The sequence below is a fragment of the Triturus cristatus genome, chromosome 1_2 (assembly GCF_964204655.1).
Source record: "Triturus cristatus chromosome 1_2, aTriCri1.1, whole genome shotgun sequence".
NCBI lineage: Eukaryota > Metazoa > Chordata > Amphibia > Caudata > Salamandridae > Triturus > Triturus cristatus.
The window spans coordinates 218969774-218989487 of NC_140580.1; positions in this window are offsets into that span (position 1 = coordinate 218969774).

A 19714-nucleotide genomic window follows, 5' to 3' on the forward strand; every position below is an offset into this window, starting at 1 on the left:
AGACAATCAACACTATCCTAGGACTTTACCAAAACTCATGCACTACTGTGGAAGGGGTAAGGGGACTGCACACAATCTACATATTTAAGTACAGCACATCAGTGTCAAAGCATGACTCATTTAATCAACATATAAGCAAAGACTGGATTCTAATGCTACTAAAACTTCACAACATGACAGATTTTAAAACAGTTATCTGTCAGCAAATACATGATGTTACCAAATGCTTCTCTCACAGTGATCCCAAATACACACTAACTCACAGTGTGATTCTAGACAAGCACCGCTATCCCTATAAGTTTACCAAAACTCATTCACTACAGTGCAAGTGGTAAGGGAACTGCACACAATCTACATTTTTCACGACTGCAATTTACTGTCAATGCCTGACTCATTTAATGAAAGAAAAAGCCAAAACTGTCTTCTAATGCTACTAAAACTTGACAACCTGACTGGTTTTAAAACAGTTATCTGTCAGCAAATACATGATGTTACCAAATGCTTCTCTCACAGTGGTTCCCAAATGCACACAGACTCACTGTGTGATTCTAGACAAACAACACTATCCCTTGCACTATATCAAAATCCATTTATTCATCTAGAAGTAGTACTAGATTTTAGTATAGAAACATAACATAACTCATTTCACAAATTCATAAACAATGACTGGTTTCTAATTCTACCAAAATATAAAAACTGCACAGTTATCTGTCTACAAACACATGAAAAACACAAATGCCTATCACAGAATGGTTTCTCCTTGCACACACATTGTCGAGAAAAAAAGTACTCCCCACACTTTAGCAGGAAAAATACATTAGTTTGATTAAAATCAAAATAGTCTACATATATCCCCTCACAATTAAATAACTCATCTTTCAAGTTCTTTTGTAGATTAAGGAGTATATCAATCACTCACCATATTTTCTTTTACAGAATCTCTGCACTGTGCACCTCTCAGCAAAAGCAAAGAATGAAAATGTTTCCCTTTCATTTTCCACACATATACATGTAAACATCAAATCACAATCCTTCGCACATAAACTCAAAAGCAAACACACATTTCTATTGGTTAAACATTTCAACCCTTTCCAACTGAAATACATTTCAACCCTTCCCCCAATCTGCCTTCTGCCTGTTACCATAGAAACAGCTCATGGAACACTGCACTGAGCTCACAGGTCACAAGTTCAGCACACAATGTTCCTACACAAGGCAGGAAGTGTGCTTGACTTTTCAACATATCAGCTTATCATATATAATGTTCCTTACAATCTGTTTTTGTTAACCAATAACAATCATACCTTTCAGTGTAGAAAGTTGTTATTCAACCAATGATTTCTTGTCGTTTTTCAAAAAACGTTTCCGTGGATCCGCGCACCCACCGCGAGAGAATCCGTGCATCCAACGTGATAGGATGCGCGCATCGTGCGCGCATTTCGCCGCTTTTTTAAAAAAAAAAAAAAAAAGGGGGGCCATAGGGAGTCCTTCTGGGACCCCCTAAGCAGATCTAGAGGGTCAGAGTATTTCCACTCTGCCCCCTTTATATCTTTTACACACTTATTCCCCTTCCATCTTCAGCCTCGCTTCTACCGAGGCCGAAAATGGCCGCCAACAGTTCCTGGTTTCGAATGTAGAGAGACGCTCGACAGACAATTAGCATTCAGCGCGTTATCGGGAGGGTGCGCGCTCCGTTCGGGGAGGGTGCGCTTACGGTGCGGGTACGGTCCGCGATCCTCCGCGGCCATAGATATCACTAACTTTTTTACCCCAATTTTCTAAGGAAACTACTGAACAGATTCACACCAAATATGCAAAAGGCATGAGTCCGAACTGAGGACTACCTCTTTGCCAAATTTGGTGTCATTCCGTTCAGCGGTTCGGGCTAAAGCTGCGACAACAGATCCTATGGGAAATTGCATGGGGAAAACGCGTTTTGGGACCCCCTTTTTTCTCACCCCCCGCTTCACGGATTACCACAAAACTTTCGGGGTAGGAGCGGAGCGGAGCTGGCCAAAAGTTTGGAGAATTTCGCGGCGATTCGTCAATTGGCACCAAAGATATTCCCAATAGAATGTTGCAGATTTCCTATGGAAAATAGGTCCTAACTATAACTATCTACTGGCGACCGCCAGTAGATATATATATATATATATATATATATATATATATATATATATATATATATATATATATATATATATATGTTTACAGAGAGATTTCCCAGTGCTGAAAATATGAGACTGTGAAAGAACTATATTGAGTCTTTGAAGTTACATGAAAGGCAGTAAAGTGTGGTACTGCTGCAGAGTACAAAAATAAATTCCTGCTAGATAGAGATACCTGACTTTTGTCTAGTGGCAGTTTTGACGCCATAAAAGGCATGCTTGAAAGAACAGTTCTTATGTGGATAGCTAAGTGGATTAGTAAAGCCACGCAGTAGAAACACTTCGAAACTGATGAAATGTATGTGAGAGAGGGGCTATGGAAAGATGAGGGGCACGTTTGCAAGGATGTTAGTGAGGGAGTCAAAGGAGGTCATAGTGTGCAATTGTAAAGCACACGTTCACCCGTAGGCATCTTGGCGCCAAAACGATGGTCGCACTGGCTCCCACCAGCGCTGAAAGGCTGTGATGATGGCTATGTGGCAAAATAAAGTAATACTGTGTCTTTTTTCTCTCTTTCTTAGTCTTTTTGGAGATTGTATGGGTTTTGCAAAGGTAAGATGACTTTGTCATTATTGACTGTTAAACACTTCATTCATGCACCCACCCACCTACACTTTAAAACTAACAACCTATCTGCCTTCTACGTAGGATAGTGTTTTAAAAGGATAGTTTTAGGCACTAGCAGAGATGGCATATCGTTGGATGAATGCTGCCCAGGCCCTAAGTCTGGTTCTGGAGTCCAGCTCTGAGGCAGGATCAGAGACTGAGCCGGCAGATACTGAGACAGCATGTGAGGGAGAGGATAATGGAGTTGAATCTGGGAGTGATTTTTCAGTCGGCGCAGTTCAATCTGACGACTCATCTTCCAGCAATTCTGAAGGAGACGATGTCAGTCGTGCTGTCCTTTTGCCAGCATAGTCTGTGCAGCAGGACACCAGTAACAGGTTAGAGCAACCCAGAGTGCAGGCACGTGGGGCCGCAAGCACAGATGGAGTGCTGTCTTGAGAGCCTCCCAATTTAGTTCAGCCCCAAATTCCGCCTTTCACTGGTGATGCTGGATGTAAAGTCGATACAGTGATTTTTTTGCCAATTGACTATTTCCATCTCTTTTTGAATGCTGACTTCCTTGAGGAAATTGTGCAGCAAACAAATTTGCGCGTCGAACAATTTCTGTGGGAGCAAAGAGGCACTCTTGGGCCTCATTCTAGAGCGCACAAGTGAACTCCCACTTCTTTAGGGGAGTTGAAGATATTTTTGGGCCTCATGCTTAAAAAGTGGGTAGTGCATAAACGAACCTTGCTATCCTACTGGTCTACTCGCACGGTTTGGTTAACCCCCATCTTCGCACCATATATGAGCAGAGATCGTTTTGTGCTATTGCAGCGCATGCTGCATTTCAATTACAATTCTGCTGCATTGCCCCTGGACCATCCAGACCATGACAGGTTGTTCAAAATTCGGCCTGTTGTGGAACATTTTTCTGCCAGGTTTCCAGAGGTTTATACTCCTGGAAAGAATATAGCCATTGATGAGTCCTTTATCTTGTATAAAGGGCGGCTGCTGTTTAGGCAGTACATTCCAAGCAAACGCGCTCACTATGGCATCAAGCTGTACATGCTGTGTGAGAGCTCGACTGGCTATGTGCACAGCTTGAGAGTGTATACAGGGAAGGACGCAACTCTTAACCCTGTAGGTTTCCCTCTCCCACTAGGGGTCACAAGAAAGATTGTATGGGAGCTTGTCCAGCCACTTCTTCACAAAGTTTATAACCTTTATGTGGACAATTTCTACACAGGAGTAGAGCTGTTCAGTGAGCTCTACAAAGCTGGCACTGTGGCTTGTGGTACAATTCATTGTCGCTGCAAAGGATTCCCGCTGGAGCTTGTTTGCAAGAAGCTCCAGAAATCACAGAGCACTGCGTTGCGTTCCAACAAACTGCTCACAGTCAAGTTCTCAGATAGGCATGACGTGTACGTGCTCTCTACAATTCATGCTGAGAGCACTTCCCCTGTCACGGTTTGGGGTCAGATGGCCGAAGTCCACAAGCCCACCTGTATACTTGATTACAACAAGTACATGGGCGGAGTGGACTGTTTCGTACCTCACAGCCAACATGCCCAGCACTGCAGGAGCGAAGAATATCCCAATCCTCTACCCCCGCCGCAGGTACCCCGCACACAAATATAAATTTTAAGGTGATAGGCAACCCTGGCGCAGGGAGAAGGTGGGGGGAAACAAAACACTGTAGTCAGGCAGGAACTGCGTCTGAATCTTCTTCTAACACCCACACAAAGTCAGGAGGACACAACTGGCCTTTACCGGAAAAAATAAGGAATGGGAGAATTAATCAAGGCATCAGACATATATAATCAAGTGCACACAGACTCCACTGCTGTTGTATCTTACCCCTCTTTGCTGGTAGAGATTGTCTTTATAGCAGGGGAGAATCCTTACTGCCTAACACCAGTGCGTGAAGAAAGGGAATCCTTTGTAGTTTCAAAATAGGAAGATTGTAGTCCAATATTCCTCAGAGCTCAAAAATACAATAGCTACACATTCTCTCCATAAAGCAAACATAAGCAGGGGGAAAAAAAGAAACAAAACATGTATCTTAAAAAAAAACAACTACAAACAGGGAAAAACGGAGAGCACATAAAAACGGCGGTCTTCAAGCTGCTCTGTAATTCCGCCCAAATCACCCATAACGAAGTAGATGGGTTACAAAAATACAGGAAGTCGTGATAGGAAAGATGGGAATGCCGCCGCGTTACACCCTTCTAACCCCTTGTATTATTTACCGGCAAACGAAGAGGCTCCAAGACAGCCAATGTTCTTATCGAAGGCAAAAGAGCAATATTCCAGCTCACTGCTGTCTTGAAAACAACAAAGGTCCAGGATCCCGCAGCAAGACTCCAACGAGAGCAGGAACAGACGGCAGAGGAAACCAAGTGGCAAGGAACCGGAAGCAAAACCAAGCGCCGGTGTTACAGATGCAGGGACTTATATACCCGCCACAGGTAAGATGCCTTATCCCACATGTGCACTTAATTATACATGCCTCAGAAGGAAGTGTATTATTTAAAGGGAAACAGGAGCGGACAAAAGGATGAAGAGAGGTAATGGGGTGGATTTGGGGGAACTTCAGCACACAAACCTATGCTACCCTAATTCCCAACAGTACCACCCCTCTAACGCCTCCCTACCGGCCTAGGTTTACTAGGATGTCGTACATGGAATAAACACACCAACCTAGGGGCATGTACATTACTAGCCGGCTCCCAAGTACGGTCTGCCGGGGCATACCCCTTCCAGTCAACCAGATAAAACAACCTACCCTGTCTTCTCCTGGAATCCAAAATGCCACTAAACACAAATTCTTTGTGATCGTCGACCACCACTGGGGGAGGAGGCGGCAGTGCCTGTATGGTCCTAGCATAAGGTTTTAACAGGGATTTGTGAAACATGGGATGGATGAGATACTCATCAGGCAGAGATAGTTTCATCACCACTGGGTTCACCACTTTAAGGATAGAAAAGGGTCCCTCATACCTAGGTTGTAGCTTCCTGGGGCCCTCCAACCTTACGTTCTTAGTCACTAACCACACCATGTCCCCCACTGCACATGATGGAGCAGGACAACTATGCTTATCCGCCTGTACCTTCATTCTTTGCTTAGTGGCCAATAACTGCTCCTGTGCTTTCTCCCAAATGCCTGATAAAGATCTACTCAATGTATCTGCAGCGGACACCTGCCCAGGAAGTTGTATTGGTATTGCTTTGGGGTGAAACCCCATGGAACAAGAGAAAGGAGTCATACCTAAGGCTGAGTTCAAGCTGTTATTATAGGCAAACTCAGCCAAAGGAAGAACGATTACCCAGCTCCCAGTCAGAGAGGATAACAGACATCGTAAGTACTGCTTCATGGTCTGATTAGTACGTTCAGTCTGCCCATCCATTTGAGGATGGTAGGCAGATGACGACCGTACGTCCATCTTCAATGAGGAACACAATTCCGTCCAAAAATAAGATACAAACTGTGCAACTCTATCGGACACAATAGCAGTAGGTAATCCGTGCAACCTCAACACCTGAGCTATAAAACCTTCAGCCATTTCTTTAGCCATTGGCACCTTAGGTAAAGGAATGAAATGTGCCATTTTGGTAAATAAATCTACCACCACCAATATGGTGGTATACTCTGCCTCTAGCGGTACATCAGTCACAAAATCCATACTAACAGTATGCCACGGAGTGGGTGGCACAGGCAATGGATGCAATAAACCAGAAGGGGATGTATGCGAAGACTTACTCACTGCACACACAGGACAGGAAGCCACAAACACCTGAATATCATGTCCTACCATGTCCCACCAAAACCACCGCATACAAAACTCTCTAGTCTTATTCATTCCGGGATGTCCAACAAGTGATGAGGAATGACACCAGGTGAGTACTTGCTGCCTCAATTCAGGTGGTATAAACAACCTATCATCATGGTATAATACTCCGTCCCGTAGTTTGAACAATGGATTAGTTAACCATGGAGTCAGATCCAGGTGTCCCTCCTCATCCTTTACTTTCACCAGGAAATCCCCTATAGAAGCACACCCCACAATCCTGGCCGCTGATATCATAGGCCGACTGTCAGACATAGATAACACATTCAATGGACCAACATGTATATGAGATAGTGCATCTGATTTCAATTGTTGAGTAGCAGGTCTATATGTAATGGTTAAGTCATACTCATTAAAAAACAAAACCCATCATTTGTCTTGGGGTCAAAGCCCTAGCAGAACGAAAGAACTCCAGATTCTTATGATCCGTATAGATCGTATTGGGATGTCTAGCTCCCCATAGATGTTGACGCCATTCCTCAAAAGGCAAATTAATGACAAGCAACTCCCTTTCCGCCACTGTGTAATTCTGCTCAGCTGGTAATAGTATTTTAGAAAAGAAAGCAATAGGGTGCAAAAGCCGGGTATCAACATCTCTCTGAGACAACAACCCACCTACAGCGAATTGTGAAGCATCAGCCTCCACATAATATGGCAAAGCCGGATCTGGGTGTAAAAGAACAGGAGCAGTAGTAAACCTAGCTATCAACTCTGGTAAGGCAGATTGCGCTGCAGGGGACCAGACAAAAGGCACTCCTTTTCTCAATAGAGCTGTCATAGGCATAATGATGTCAGAAAAATAAGAAATAAAACGCCTAAAAAAATTGGCAAACCCTAAAAGGTCCTAAATGTCCTTAACACATGTAGGGGAAGGCCAATTAACGATAGCCTCGATCTTACAGGGGTCCATCTTGATGACTTGCGTGGCTCTCACTGCTTTTGTTTACCTAACATGCCCTGCTAGCCTCATATTTAGTTGAAAAAACTATTTTTCCACACATTTTTGTGTGGGAAAGTTGTGGGATCACTGGGCTGACACACATTTCCTACCACCCAGAGTTCCCCAAGGTCTCCCTATAAAAATGGTGCCTCACTTGTGTGGGAGGCCCAAGTACCCACAACAGGCTAGGGCCCAAAACGTATTGAGGGGACAGCAAAATACACCCATAAAAGTACACCCAACCCACTACATACTATGAGAAACACACATTTGATGGTGGAACAGGAAGTGCCAGACCTACACATATGTATGTGACACATAGTCCAAGCATCCGTCTACCACAATACATACTCTTACCTTGCTGGGCAACCAGAGTTCACATACTCACAGAAGGATGACATTGTGATGAGTCTGTGTACACTGAAGCACAGAGGATACCAGACCTGACAGCACACAAGTACAGAAACACTCAAAATTGAATTATGAGTCTTTCACTACAACAAACCAGAGTGTTTGTGTCACAGTTGTCAGTACCACATCTGTAGACTATATTTCTACTTGCAATGGAGAAAATCATGGACCAACAACAATGTTGGAGACAGACACCATGTGTGCCCTGGGGACGTTGCACACAACTCAAATTCAGAATATGGACACTGTCAACTTTTTGCATGTCATTCAGAGAAAATATGTACAAAACTACAAAAACTGAAGTATGTGCAGCTAATGACTAATGCCATCTTGCTCATGCAGATTGTATACTGCAGAAGAGTTGGATGGCACATAAGTCTCCGGCCAGAGGATACACCAACAGGCTTTGGAGGCTTCAATGCACAGCCAAATGTATAAGAAAATCTGCCAGCCCAGATGACGCTGCCAGGGGAGAGGGCTCAATCTGTTGCTCACAAACACAGTCCACATAGCTATGTGCAAGGTATGGTAAATGGCTACATCTTGTGAGGATGGTGGACATGTACAGAATTAAATCTGCCTTGGCCACATTTGGAACTTTAACACTGTCTCATAATCCAGGAATCTATCAAAGAGACCCACACCAAAGACATATGTACCTCAAGCTCCAGGGCAGGGTACAAAGTTCTGATTGAGAGCCCTCATGTACACCTACAAGACCCACCCTTTCCATACCAGATGGTAGCTACCAAGAAATTGACAATGCCAACACCTATGGAACTGGATGAACTGTTCCAGTGTCACATGAGAAATGTCTTCACAATGAGTCCAGTCCTCTGGTGTCCCCACATCTTGGCCATTCAAAGTCAGAATGCCACGATTATCCACAAGTGTCTGGTCTACTGGGAAGTGTAGGGATGCGTGTCTGGACTAGTCGGAGCACAGGTGGCATTACAACATACATCCCTGCCCATTCACTTGAGGGGCAGATAACGCCCTAAGCAATGGAACGCCAGCCAATGTTCCAGCATCATGACTTAACATCAGAAGCAATCACCACGTCCATCACAAGGCATCATCCAAGGGCAGTGTTGACCAATCAGTGACTACTACTGACTACAAAAGGTAACTTGCCACTTATGCCCACACACGACTCACACAAGCCAAGGCTAGGTGTGATGCCAATAGGTTTAGCACACACCAGTGTAACCATCACAACAATCATCCATGCACATACACTAGCAAAGAGCAAGTTTCAGCAAACACATAACACATCTACAGATTCACTCTGGCTACTGTTTCTGTCCACTCACATACACATAATCAACACATATGCACATGTCAACTTCAATACAAGGCTTGCATCAACTCAACATACGCAGGTACCACCACGCCAACATCCAGGTCACAGTACATGTTCAACTCTCATTACTAACAGACACACAACCACGTAATGAGTCCCCTCTGTTGAATCTAGATGGAAAAAGCATGTCTGCCCAACGAGCCTCGACCCACTACACAAACCATTACAATCTGAGTCCTCCTAACTCACATGTGCGCTGCCCTTATCACATCCACACCTACACTGGCAGCACCACTCTCCATCAGCATTTGCACGACACCTCACACATGCATAACATGCACACAATGTACAGTACACATCCCCTCCTCAGCAGACGTCAAACGTAATATGCCAGATGGACCACTCCCATCACCAGTCGCACATTCAGTGATTCCTTCGACTGCACTCATGCCACAATGTGCAGCATCACTGCACACACTGACATGCACACTCCATACATCACCACATCGCACAACAAGACACATACATAGCTCAATGGATGTGTACCCAGTCATTTGCATATCACCATATACCCACTCACATCTGCACAAGTCTGACGAATTGTCACTCGAGAAAAAGATGTATCTGCAGATTCAAACACAACATAGTACAACTCTACAACACCTCACATTTCACCATCCAGCACCCATAATCACACTACTTGTGTACATACATTCACATACACTTGTCCACTCTGTCACATATGACTAGTTAACCCTTGTCTTAATGTGGCCCTGTCACATCCACATAAGACTTCCATGAGCAAGAATCCCATGGACTCATGCACAGTATCAACAAACCTCACTCATCAAAAATGCACCTTCACAGACCAATTTCACAATAGTGCCACAGACCACAGTTCTCATCACCTGCCAAAATCCAACCTTGTCCATCTGGATTCTCCCCTATCTCATCTACATGTTCCCACCATACCTTGCGCAGTATGGAAGCAGGAAATCAAGCTTGCATACTCTGAAACACACCCCTGCATGTAAAACACTCACACAGGGACAATGTGGACACCCCATGGCCCCAACACAAGAACTGCAAATGTACTTAAGTCACAACCTATAACCTCTGACATTCTCCTAAATTGTACTTATGCTTTCACATAGGAGTATACACTACATGAAAACTAACGTTACACCAGTCTCCATCACCTCTACCCTTGTGTGTGCCAGCTCATCACATGCAATATCAACCTAAACAAACCTGTAGTTAGGGTCCGCTAATTGTGTTCAAAGAATCCCAAAACATTCTGGACCAAGGAGGCATAGCTGCAATTATCCTTCTGGACCTCAGTGCCGCGTTCGTCACTCTAATTAACAGACTGAGGAATGTCGGAGTCTCAGGGGGCGTTATTTCCTGGCTTCAGTCCTCCCTGGAAGACAGGACCTTCCAGGTCTTTGAAGGAGGCATCACCTCTAAGAGTATGCCACTTAGCTGTGGGGTACCCCAGGAATCTTCCCTGTGTTAAACATTGTTTAACGTATACATGAGTCCCCTTGCAGACTTAGTCCTCCCACATGGTATTAAGATAGTCACATATGCCAATGATACGCAACTAGTGGTGGCATTAAATCACTCTGAGAACTCGGCATCCCGCTTGGGAATATGTTTAGAAAAAGTGGCTAAGTGGATGGAAAGCTTGTCTCAAACTCAATGGAGAGGAGAATGAGCTTATGGTTCTGGGTAACCCTTCCATCACCAATCTTGAATAGCATTGCCAAATTGTCTTGGTCTTGCTCCTGCCCCCAAAACCCAGATCGAAAGCCTGGGCATGTGGTTGGACAAATCCCTCAAATTCAATCACCATGCAACAAAACTTGCTGCCACCTGTTATGGCATCCTTAGGATGCTCCGGAAAGCCCTCCCTCTCCTTCCCTTCTTAGCAAGGAGACTCATGGTCCAGGCCTTAATTCTCTCTCGCCTGGACTATGGAAATGCCCTCTATCTAGGGGCCCCTCGAACTACCACTAGGAAGCTCCAAGTTATCCAAAACTGCACAGCACGTTTGTTGTTGTTAAACCCCCAACAACCAATCTGCTTCACCTGCGCTGAATGCCTTACATTGGCTGACAATCATGGAGAGAATAAAATTCAAATCTCTATGTATAGCCCACAAGTCTTTTTGGGGGAGAGGGCTCCTAATCAGTCGTAATATTATCTCTCCATATTGCCCTAATAGATGCGTACGATCAACTCACCTTGGCTTTGCCTCAGTTCCCAGACTTCAACGGGTCAGAGGGGGCTGTCGATCCTTCTCTCATAACGTTGCCAAACTCTCGAATGCTCTTCCTTCCCATCTCCGCTTAGAGGTGAATCATTTTGCTTTTCCGAAGCACCTTAAAACATGGCTTTTCCAAAAACCCCTCCCATTAAACCTGTCAGTCTGTAGTCGTTGCTAGTGATGGAATGCCTTTGTGTAGCCATGCGCTTTAGAAATCCTTTTAACAACAACAGTAACAACACATTTCCACATACTCCCCTGTGTGGCTTTGAAGAGCATAGATGTGACACAGGCTCCAGTGGCATCTGTATCATAGACAGGCACACTGCACATCTTGGCACACACAGTCCACTTGGCTTAAAGCATGGAGCACAGGGCCAAACAACATACATCACAGCACCCCTAGGCCAGCTCGGTGTGGCCATGCACAGCATCAAGCATAGCTCAAAAGGACAATATTAGTGGTCTAGCAAAAATTAAAACCCACACACAAATCTCATGCTCAATTACAAATGGTGTGTGGGTGCATACATGATGGTAAAGCTTGCACAGACAAAAAACAGCATCCAAATGATGTAGCTAGAAAAAAGAAGGATGGCACGACACACACTGGGAAAGCACTGGACTAGTAAGACCACGGAAACCTTTTCAAACAGGAATATCTGCTTAAACTTGATTATTTGGAGGCAATAGGGTCTGAAGACTGTCAGATTCCTGCTCACCTCACACACACCATGGGCTCAGGATATGTCACAGATGGTCACATTGCCATGAGGGAAATTCCCTACAGTGGAAGGCCACCTGTGGCAAGCTTGTCATTGGCAAGGGTCTACCAGATCAAAGGAGACACGGATATGGCTACAACTGAGTTACATGATAGCTTTTGGACCTATACCTTGTGTACATGGGTGTGTCCAAAGTCACCACCACATATTCAAAATCCATATGTACCCAGATGCACTGATGAGACAGGTGACTTGATGCACATCATAAACATATTCTGCATGCCCTTCTCAAACTGTTGCATTTTGCAACACTTGCACTATGGTAACACATGGCAGCATGACCTATGTGCAAACATGAAATAAAAACATGGAAGCTTGGCAGATTCATGTCACCTTAATGGCCCAAAATGATATGGATGATGATACCCTGCAAATGTAAACTATGAGGACTTGCATACATACTGTAATAGGTCACAGACTCCATGGAACAAATGCAGTCGATGACATAACAACATCATTGTGTACCCACAACTAGAATTGTACATGAGTGACAGTTGACTTATAACCAAGTTGTGAGACATAGAATTCAACAGTAAGAAACTTCCAACATGCTTTATTCAGCGTGAAAATGCAAAAATGTAAAACTCAAACATAAGGCCAATGGCCAGTTCATGATTGTAAAGTCTCAGACGGGGTCGGGGTAATCCCCCTCCATCACTTGCCTGCACTGTAAACACAAGGGGACACCTCCCCTGGGAGGGGCATCTGGGGGCATGCCAGGCACCAACTGGACCGGAACAGGGAGGACTGTGTTGGGTTGTGGGAGGGATGGGATCCAGAGGGGTGTGTGGGTCTACTGCAGTGGATGGGTCAGATAGAGGAGGGTCCACTGCAATGGCATTTACTGACTGAGGGGGGAAAGTTGGAGGTGTAGTGCTCATGGGAGTAGGGAGGGTTTGGCCTGACTATTTTTGGGATGGTGTACTTGTGGATGTGTAAACCTGTGATAGGGTGTGACTCTGGATCTTTGGGAGGGGGGCCTTGAATTGGAGGGAAAGTTTTTTGGTGGGGAAAGTATGGGTCGGTGGTGGGGTTTTGGATCTGGTAGACTGGGGGATTTTCGGATGGTGGGCTTTGGGCTATTGTTCTTTGGGGGGTGGCAGGGCGAGGATGTCAGGGCCAGGGGAGGTTTCCTCTCCCCCTTGAGAGGGGGGACAGATGGGTCATTGGGGAAGAGGCCAAGGTCACAGAGGAAGAGCTTCTTGGCAGAGGGGGATCCAGGAGTGCCTCTGGATGCATGTTTGTCTTGTTTCGGCCTCTCCCTGGTATGTGTGCTGTCAGTCCCTTGAGTGTGCATGCGTGTGTGTTTGTACTTGTGTGTGTGGAGTTGTGTGCTGCATGTAGATGTTGATGTGTGTGCACATGCATGTTTGCGTGTGCTTGGGTCAGGTAGGGTAGTTGGGACTGTGGATGGGGAAGAGAAAGGAGGGGTGAGGGACTGCTGGATCAGGGACACTGCTGTTGTTGGTGTGGAGGCCAGTGCCTGATTAAATCTCTGCAAGGCAGACATGTCCGAGTGGATGCCCTCTATGTATGACACCAATTGTGTCAAAAGAGTGATATGCACATGGAGGACATTCAGCACGGATGTCTGCCCCACAGTGATCTGCTTTAGCAAATCCACATCCCACACACTCAAGGGAGCAGGGGAGACTGAGGCAAGGGGTGCAGTGCCTAGCCCTAAGGAGACATGCTCCCCTACATGTGATCATGTATGTTGAACATAGGTGTGTGACATGGTACCTACTTACCCCCTCTTTTCTGCTGTCTGGCCTTCAATTGCCCATCCATGTCAGGGAAGACCACCGCCAGAATCCAGAGCATGTGGGAGGTCAGTGTCCGGAGTCCACCCCCCTTGGTGGAGGTGACAGGTTGAGCTTGACCCGCGCAATCATCTGCATCCAGCCCCGGAGTCCTGCCACCTCTTCTGGCAGTGGCAGACGTGTAGATTGGTGAACCCCACTGAACGAACTGTCCAGGCGATAGTCTGCCACAGCTTGGCCTTCTGGAGGGAGTCGACCTGTGAGGATGACATGGTGACAGTCAATGTTCCCTTTAATTTTTTTCCTCTGTGTGCTGCAGAGTAAGGTCTCTGTGCGCTGCAGCCAAGGCTATGTGCACCAACAACCCAACCGCGCTTGCAGACCGGGGCTTTAAGTTGGGATGAAAAAACTGGGTGTCTTTCAAAGGGGCATGACTGATGCAATTAAGGGCTCGGCCTACAAGCAATTAAGCAAAAAATCTGTGCTTAGCATAGTGTGCCACCCGACTGATATTTTGCTTCTTCTGTCATTGCATCCAGATATTTAATACAAGTAACATTACACCAATCAAAAAGCCAGGAGTATTAGCTTTGTCAATGGTTGTTTGTGGCATAAAGTTTTATATAATATTGAAAATGCTTCTGCTCTTGTGGTAGAGGTTGTGGCTTAATGCTCGAGCTGCCGACTTAGGAGATGGGTTTTGAGTCTCGGGTCAGATTAACATCCTGTGATTCTCTGCAGATCGATTAATCTCCCCATGAATACAAATAATTAAATAAATCATGTAAATCGCTCCAATACCTTTGGGTTGAGTTGGCACTATATAAAACTTGCTGCATTTCCTTTCTAAATGCAGGGCTGATAGTTTGCCGTTTGAAAGAATTTATGTTAAATGCAGCCCATGACGGACGCTGTGATCAGGGGAGCAACTGGACCCAAACTTCAGGGGGGGCTAACACTCCCAGCCAAGGCTGGCCCTAGCACTAGTCGCACACTGTGCAACAGTGGCGCACCCTCCCCCATTTCCTCCTACTCCATGAACTCCCTCACCACCACTCACCAACAATGAACCTCATCTCTCTATAGCACATTGCTGAAAAACATTTCATTTTTTAATAGCGCTACTCCTAGTTTACTCACACTCAGTTCTGTGATCTGCATGGTACACGTTTTTTTTAGCAGGCACATTAACCCTCTGTGCTGTGTGGGTCCACGGAGAGGGCAAGAGCCGCTTCGGGGAGGTCCCTTGCTGAACACCACACATGGGCCAGCATGTGGAGATAGTTGCACAATAAGTGCCCAGGGACAAACCCTAAACTCTGCCCTGCCAGCAGGGTTTTGCCACTCTTCGTTTCAACAAAAACTCTGCCTGCCTCTGCGTAGCTGAGTTTAGCGGTGTCTACCCATTTTCTATGCCTATGATATTTTGGATGTATTGTACATTGACCACTAGAGAGAGCACCCAGATTGTAGAAACAATATACACTGCGTAGTTTTCAGAAGGACACAGCAGAGCTGCAATGAACGCATTTAGCTGCAAGGTGAGTGACTAAGCGGAGATGACTTCTTGCCTCTGAAGTCCTACCTGTTTCTGAGTAGCCAGCAGGCTGCTGTCTGGCTAGCAGCATGCCGGGCTCAGCTGCCAGGGTCAATTTTCCTATCATGTATTATTTATACAGCTGTGAGGAGCTGATTGAGAAGCCGCTTGTGTGGAAGGATCGAGGGGGTCATTCATGAGAACATAGTCGACCCCTGTCAGCCACTGACCACCCTGTCGCCAGGCCCCTTGTGATCTAGTAAACATTATGAGGCACCAGCAGTGGGTTATTCTGCACAGCATCACTATGTGCTGAAGGGGTTAGCTTGTGTTTGGTCTGGAGGTAGCCAGGCATTACAGGTTTGAAATGGTGTGAAAACAGTGCCGCTCACCATAAACTTACCTTATTCTTCCTCCACCCACCCCCAGGGACTAATGTACTTACAGGGGGTTCTCCATTAAAGTCTCCTGGTGTGCTGTAGGGGTTAACTCTTATCCTAAGGGTCTGAGAAAGCAGTGCTTTGCAACAATGGTCACTATTAACCACAGACCATCTTATCACCAGGCCCCCTGGGATTCAAATAACTATTCATGCACTGGCTGCAGTTTCCCCAGCTCATCTGACATGTACACTGTCATAAGAGTAGGAGCATATCCATGGAAATATTGGAGTCTTGTTTATGTGGAACTATGTGCCAACCATCATAAAGCACTAATCAGCCTTGTAGCCAGTGGTAGAAGTGGGCGGGATGGTAAGGGCACGGCGTGCCCCTACTTTTTAAATTTAACCCAGTCCGTTCCCCTACTTCTTTATTTTAAAAATGTGTCCCAGGACGGCAGGAATGGTCCGAATGTAAAAAGTATTTTGTGATCGTCCAGCCCTGTGTGATGCACATTGAGGAAGGCCTCTCAATTCGCCACGACCTCTTCCCCCTTCCCCTCTGTGTCTGAGGCCAGGAGCCTGCCCAACAACACTGTAGGAGAAGTGTTTCACTGTAGGAAGAATCGATCAGCAGCAAAAACGGCATCCTTTGGTGCCCCTGCTGCTACAGTGTAATTTACACCTCATTTTGTGACTAGGCCCCCCGCCTGCCCCTATTGTGACCAATACAATGGTCACATCAGGATGCATAGGCAGCCCCACCCTTGACCTCATCTGCCCTTTATTTTGGGGCTCACCCAGACTGACAACGCCACAAGGAAAGGAAGAGCACTCAAGTGTAGAATTCCTGGCAGACTGTGCCCAAACCTTGGCTCTTATACAAATAAGCATTTGCAACACAATAGGTCTCACATTTGCAAAATTTTAACCTATTGGCATTGTAAATGCCAATTCCTTTTATTTATCCGTTTTCAAAACCAACACAGATAAAAGGTTTGTCATTTACAATGCCAATAGCTTTTCCACTGTAAATCCTTGTTTATGTTTGTGAAGAGCAAATTTTGACAAGCTTGCATACCGAGCGCTGTTTAGTAAATTTGCAGTTAAAAAAGCACATACATAGAAAATCACAGTATACAAGTAAAAACAGCAAACAAAGCAAGAACTTACAATGTACAGAGAACATGAGGTGTTCCCATACAAATTATTATGATCTCTGTCCCACTGCACCGACCCTTATAAACCTTTTCATGAAGCAATGTACAAAATCTGCCCTGAAAAAACAATCACAGACACGTGATCAGCGGTTATTGAACTGAACTGCTTCACTGCAATTCTATTAATTACAAATAGTTTCACTGGACCTGGTTACAAGATAAAAGGTTTAAAAGGTGACAAAAACCAAAACCCAGGAGGAATGAACATTCTCCAGCTGGTTTTTGGAATAGGATGGAAACAAAATGGAGAACATCTAAGTTCACTGCAGTGATATCTTAGAATTGGGATCTATTAGTCAATATTGATTTAAACTAGTATTTGTGTGAGTACAAATTCCCTTCACAATTACATACATTCTTTATTTCATAAATTTTGGGGTTTATTTATGAGCCCTTGCATCACTTTTGCGCCGCCGGTGCGTCCCTTTTTGGGACGCACCAGTGGCGTAAAAAATGCGCCTTGTTGCGTCATATTTACAAAGTGACGCATGTAGGTAGATGCGTCACTTTGTAAACCCCTGTGCCACATTATACCTGCGCCAGGTATAATGTATGCAAGGGGGCGTTTTGACCTCTAGTAAGGGTCGTAGAAGTGACGCAGTGAAATCTATAAGATTTCACTGCGCCTTTTCTTGGACGCTAATGCGTCAATATCCTACGCCTGCCTCATGGCAGGCGTAAGACTGACGCAGGCACTATCAACATAGGACTTGCCCATATGAAAGGGCCAATTGCTGGAGTTGTGTCACTTTTGTGACACACTCCAACAATGTGTTACTTTTGTACCTGCAGATACATCAGAAATACTGACGTATCTGTAACTCCTTGCGACATGATGCGTCATACTGTAAATATGATGCATCATTGGTGTCGCAGGGAGGGCACATTGAAAAGTGATGCATCGCTGTTTTCACGCAGTGATGCGTCACTGTTCATTAACGAGGCCCTTTGTATTTATCATATGTACAATAATACACAATAAACAACTGATAGGATGCAAATGGATCCAGTGTCAACCACTTCATAACTGTTCAAGTATAACCATTTATAATTGTTCAAGTACAATTTTCACCACAGTCAGCCACCTGACCACAAACTAACAATTTAATGCTTAACAAAGATTGTTTCTAAACACGTTCTGACAATTCACAGAACTACTCTATGAAATAATAAAGTATTTGTTTACTGTGGTGACCACTCTGGCATGGCATACAGCACACAAGGTCTGACTCCCCCTGCCCCAGGAAACTCACACAAAGTAGTGAGCCATCAACCACACATAGGGTGAATTACAAGAGTCTTTCAAGCCTAGTCTACGAAGCCATTTAAAGTCATTCCCTCCTACCTCGCCCAACGGGTAGTAGCTTTGAACACCCCCATTCGTTCCATGAGTTCAGCTAACCATCATCCTCTCACTGCAAGAAGCCCTGTCTTGCCCTCCAATGTGCTTCCTCAAAGTTCTAACTCTTTTGACTACTCAGAACTCTTCCATGGAAATAAATGTCTTCCAAATCACATCAGGCGCATGCTCTTCCTTGCGTAATTCACATGAATACATAACTCACCTCACTCAAGCGAGGCCTAACTCGAATTTCAACCTCCCACCACTAGCCCCAGTTCTTAAATGTAAGTATGTATATATAGTAAATATTACAGTAAGTGCGTTATCATTATTCGTATGCATGGACATGCAATGCTGCAACACCTCAAAACGATGTATTTTTTACTACTGGCAGCTATGCAAATAACTATCCTTAGCTTTAAAACTAAATAAAGTGAAAGCATGATACAAGAATAAACATGCGGTCGCCATTGCCAAAGCCGGCAGGGGGAGCGCAACAGAACCACTGGCTTCGAAGCTGGCGTCTCACAAGTGTATTTAAAGTATGCAGCAGGCATTATTAAAGCGAAAGCGCACATGGCGCACTGCTGCAAATACAAACAAGAAGGGTGCCATTTCTATGCTCTCTGACGTGCCTGCTTCAGAGAGACGCGAATTAAGTAAATAATGCATCCAACCTCTTAATGAAAGGTAGAGTGCAGGGACACATGTAAGAGGGGCAGTCCTGATGGGAGGTAACAACAGGAAACAGGGCGGTACTAAGGAGTGACTAATAAGCCTATTAACAAATCAAAGCAGAACATTTAAAAAGGACAGTCAAAAAAGCCAATACAAAATAGGGGCGGAGAGTGGATGCAGCTTCAAATCTATATCTCAATACAGCATGTTTCAAAGAAAACCTAAAAATAACTGTAGAAAACTTTTAATAGCTTATCCGCTGTTTTCCTTATTTTATTTTTATAAAATGTGTAATGCTGCTCTGTCTGTGTTCAGGGATGTGGTCTTTTTAAAAATACTGTTTACCTTTTTAAGGATATGAAATAAAAATACAGTCCTAGGTGTCTAGTTCTGTGACACCCGAGCATCAGAGCCACTTGTGTACCCCATCCAGGGTGAGACTGTGAAAACAAATAGGCACAGGCACCAAGGCAGGACTGGCGTAATGGGCATCGGGTGGGAGGCAGGAGGATGGAGGGGTGA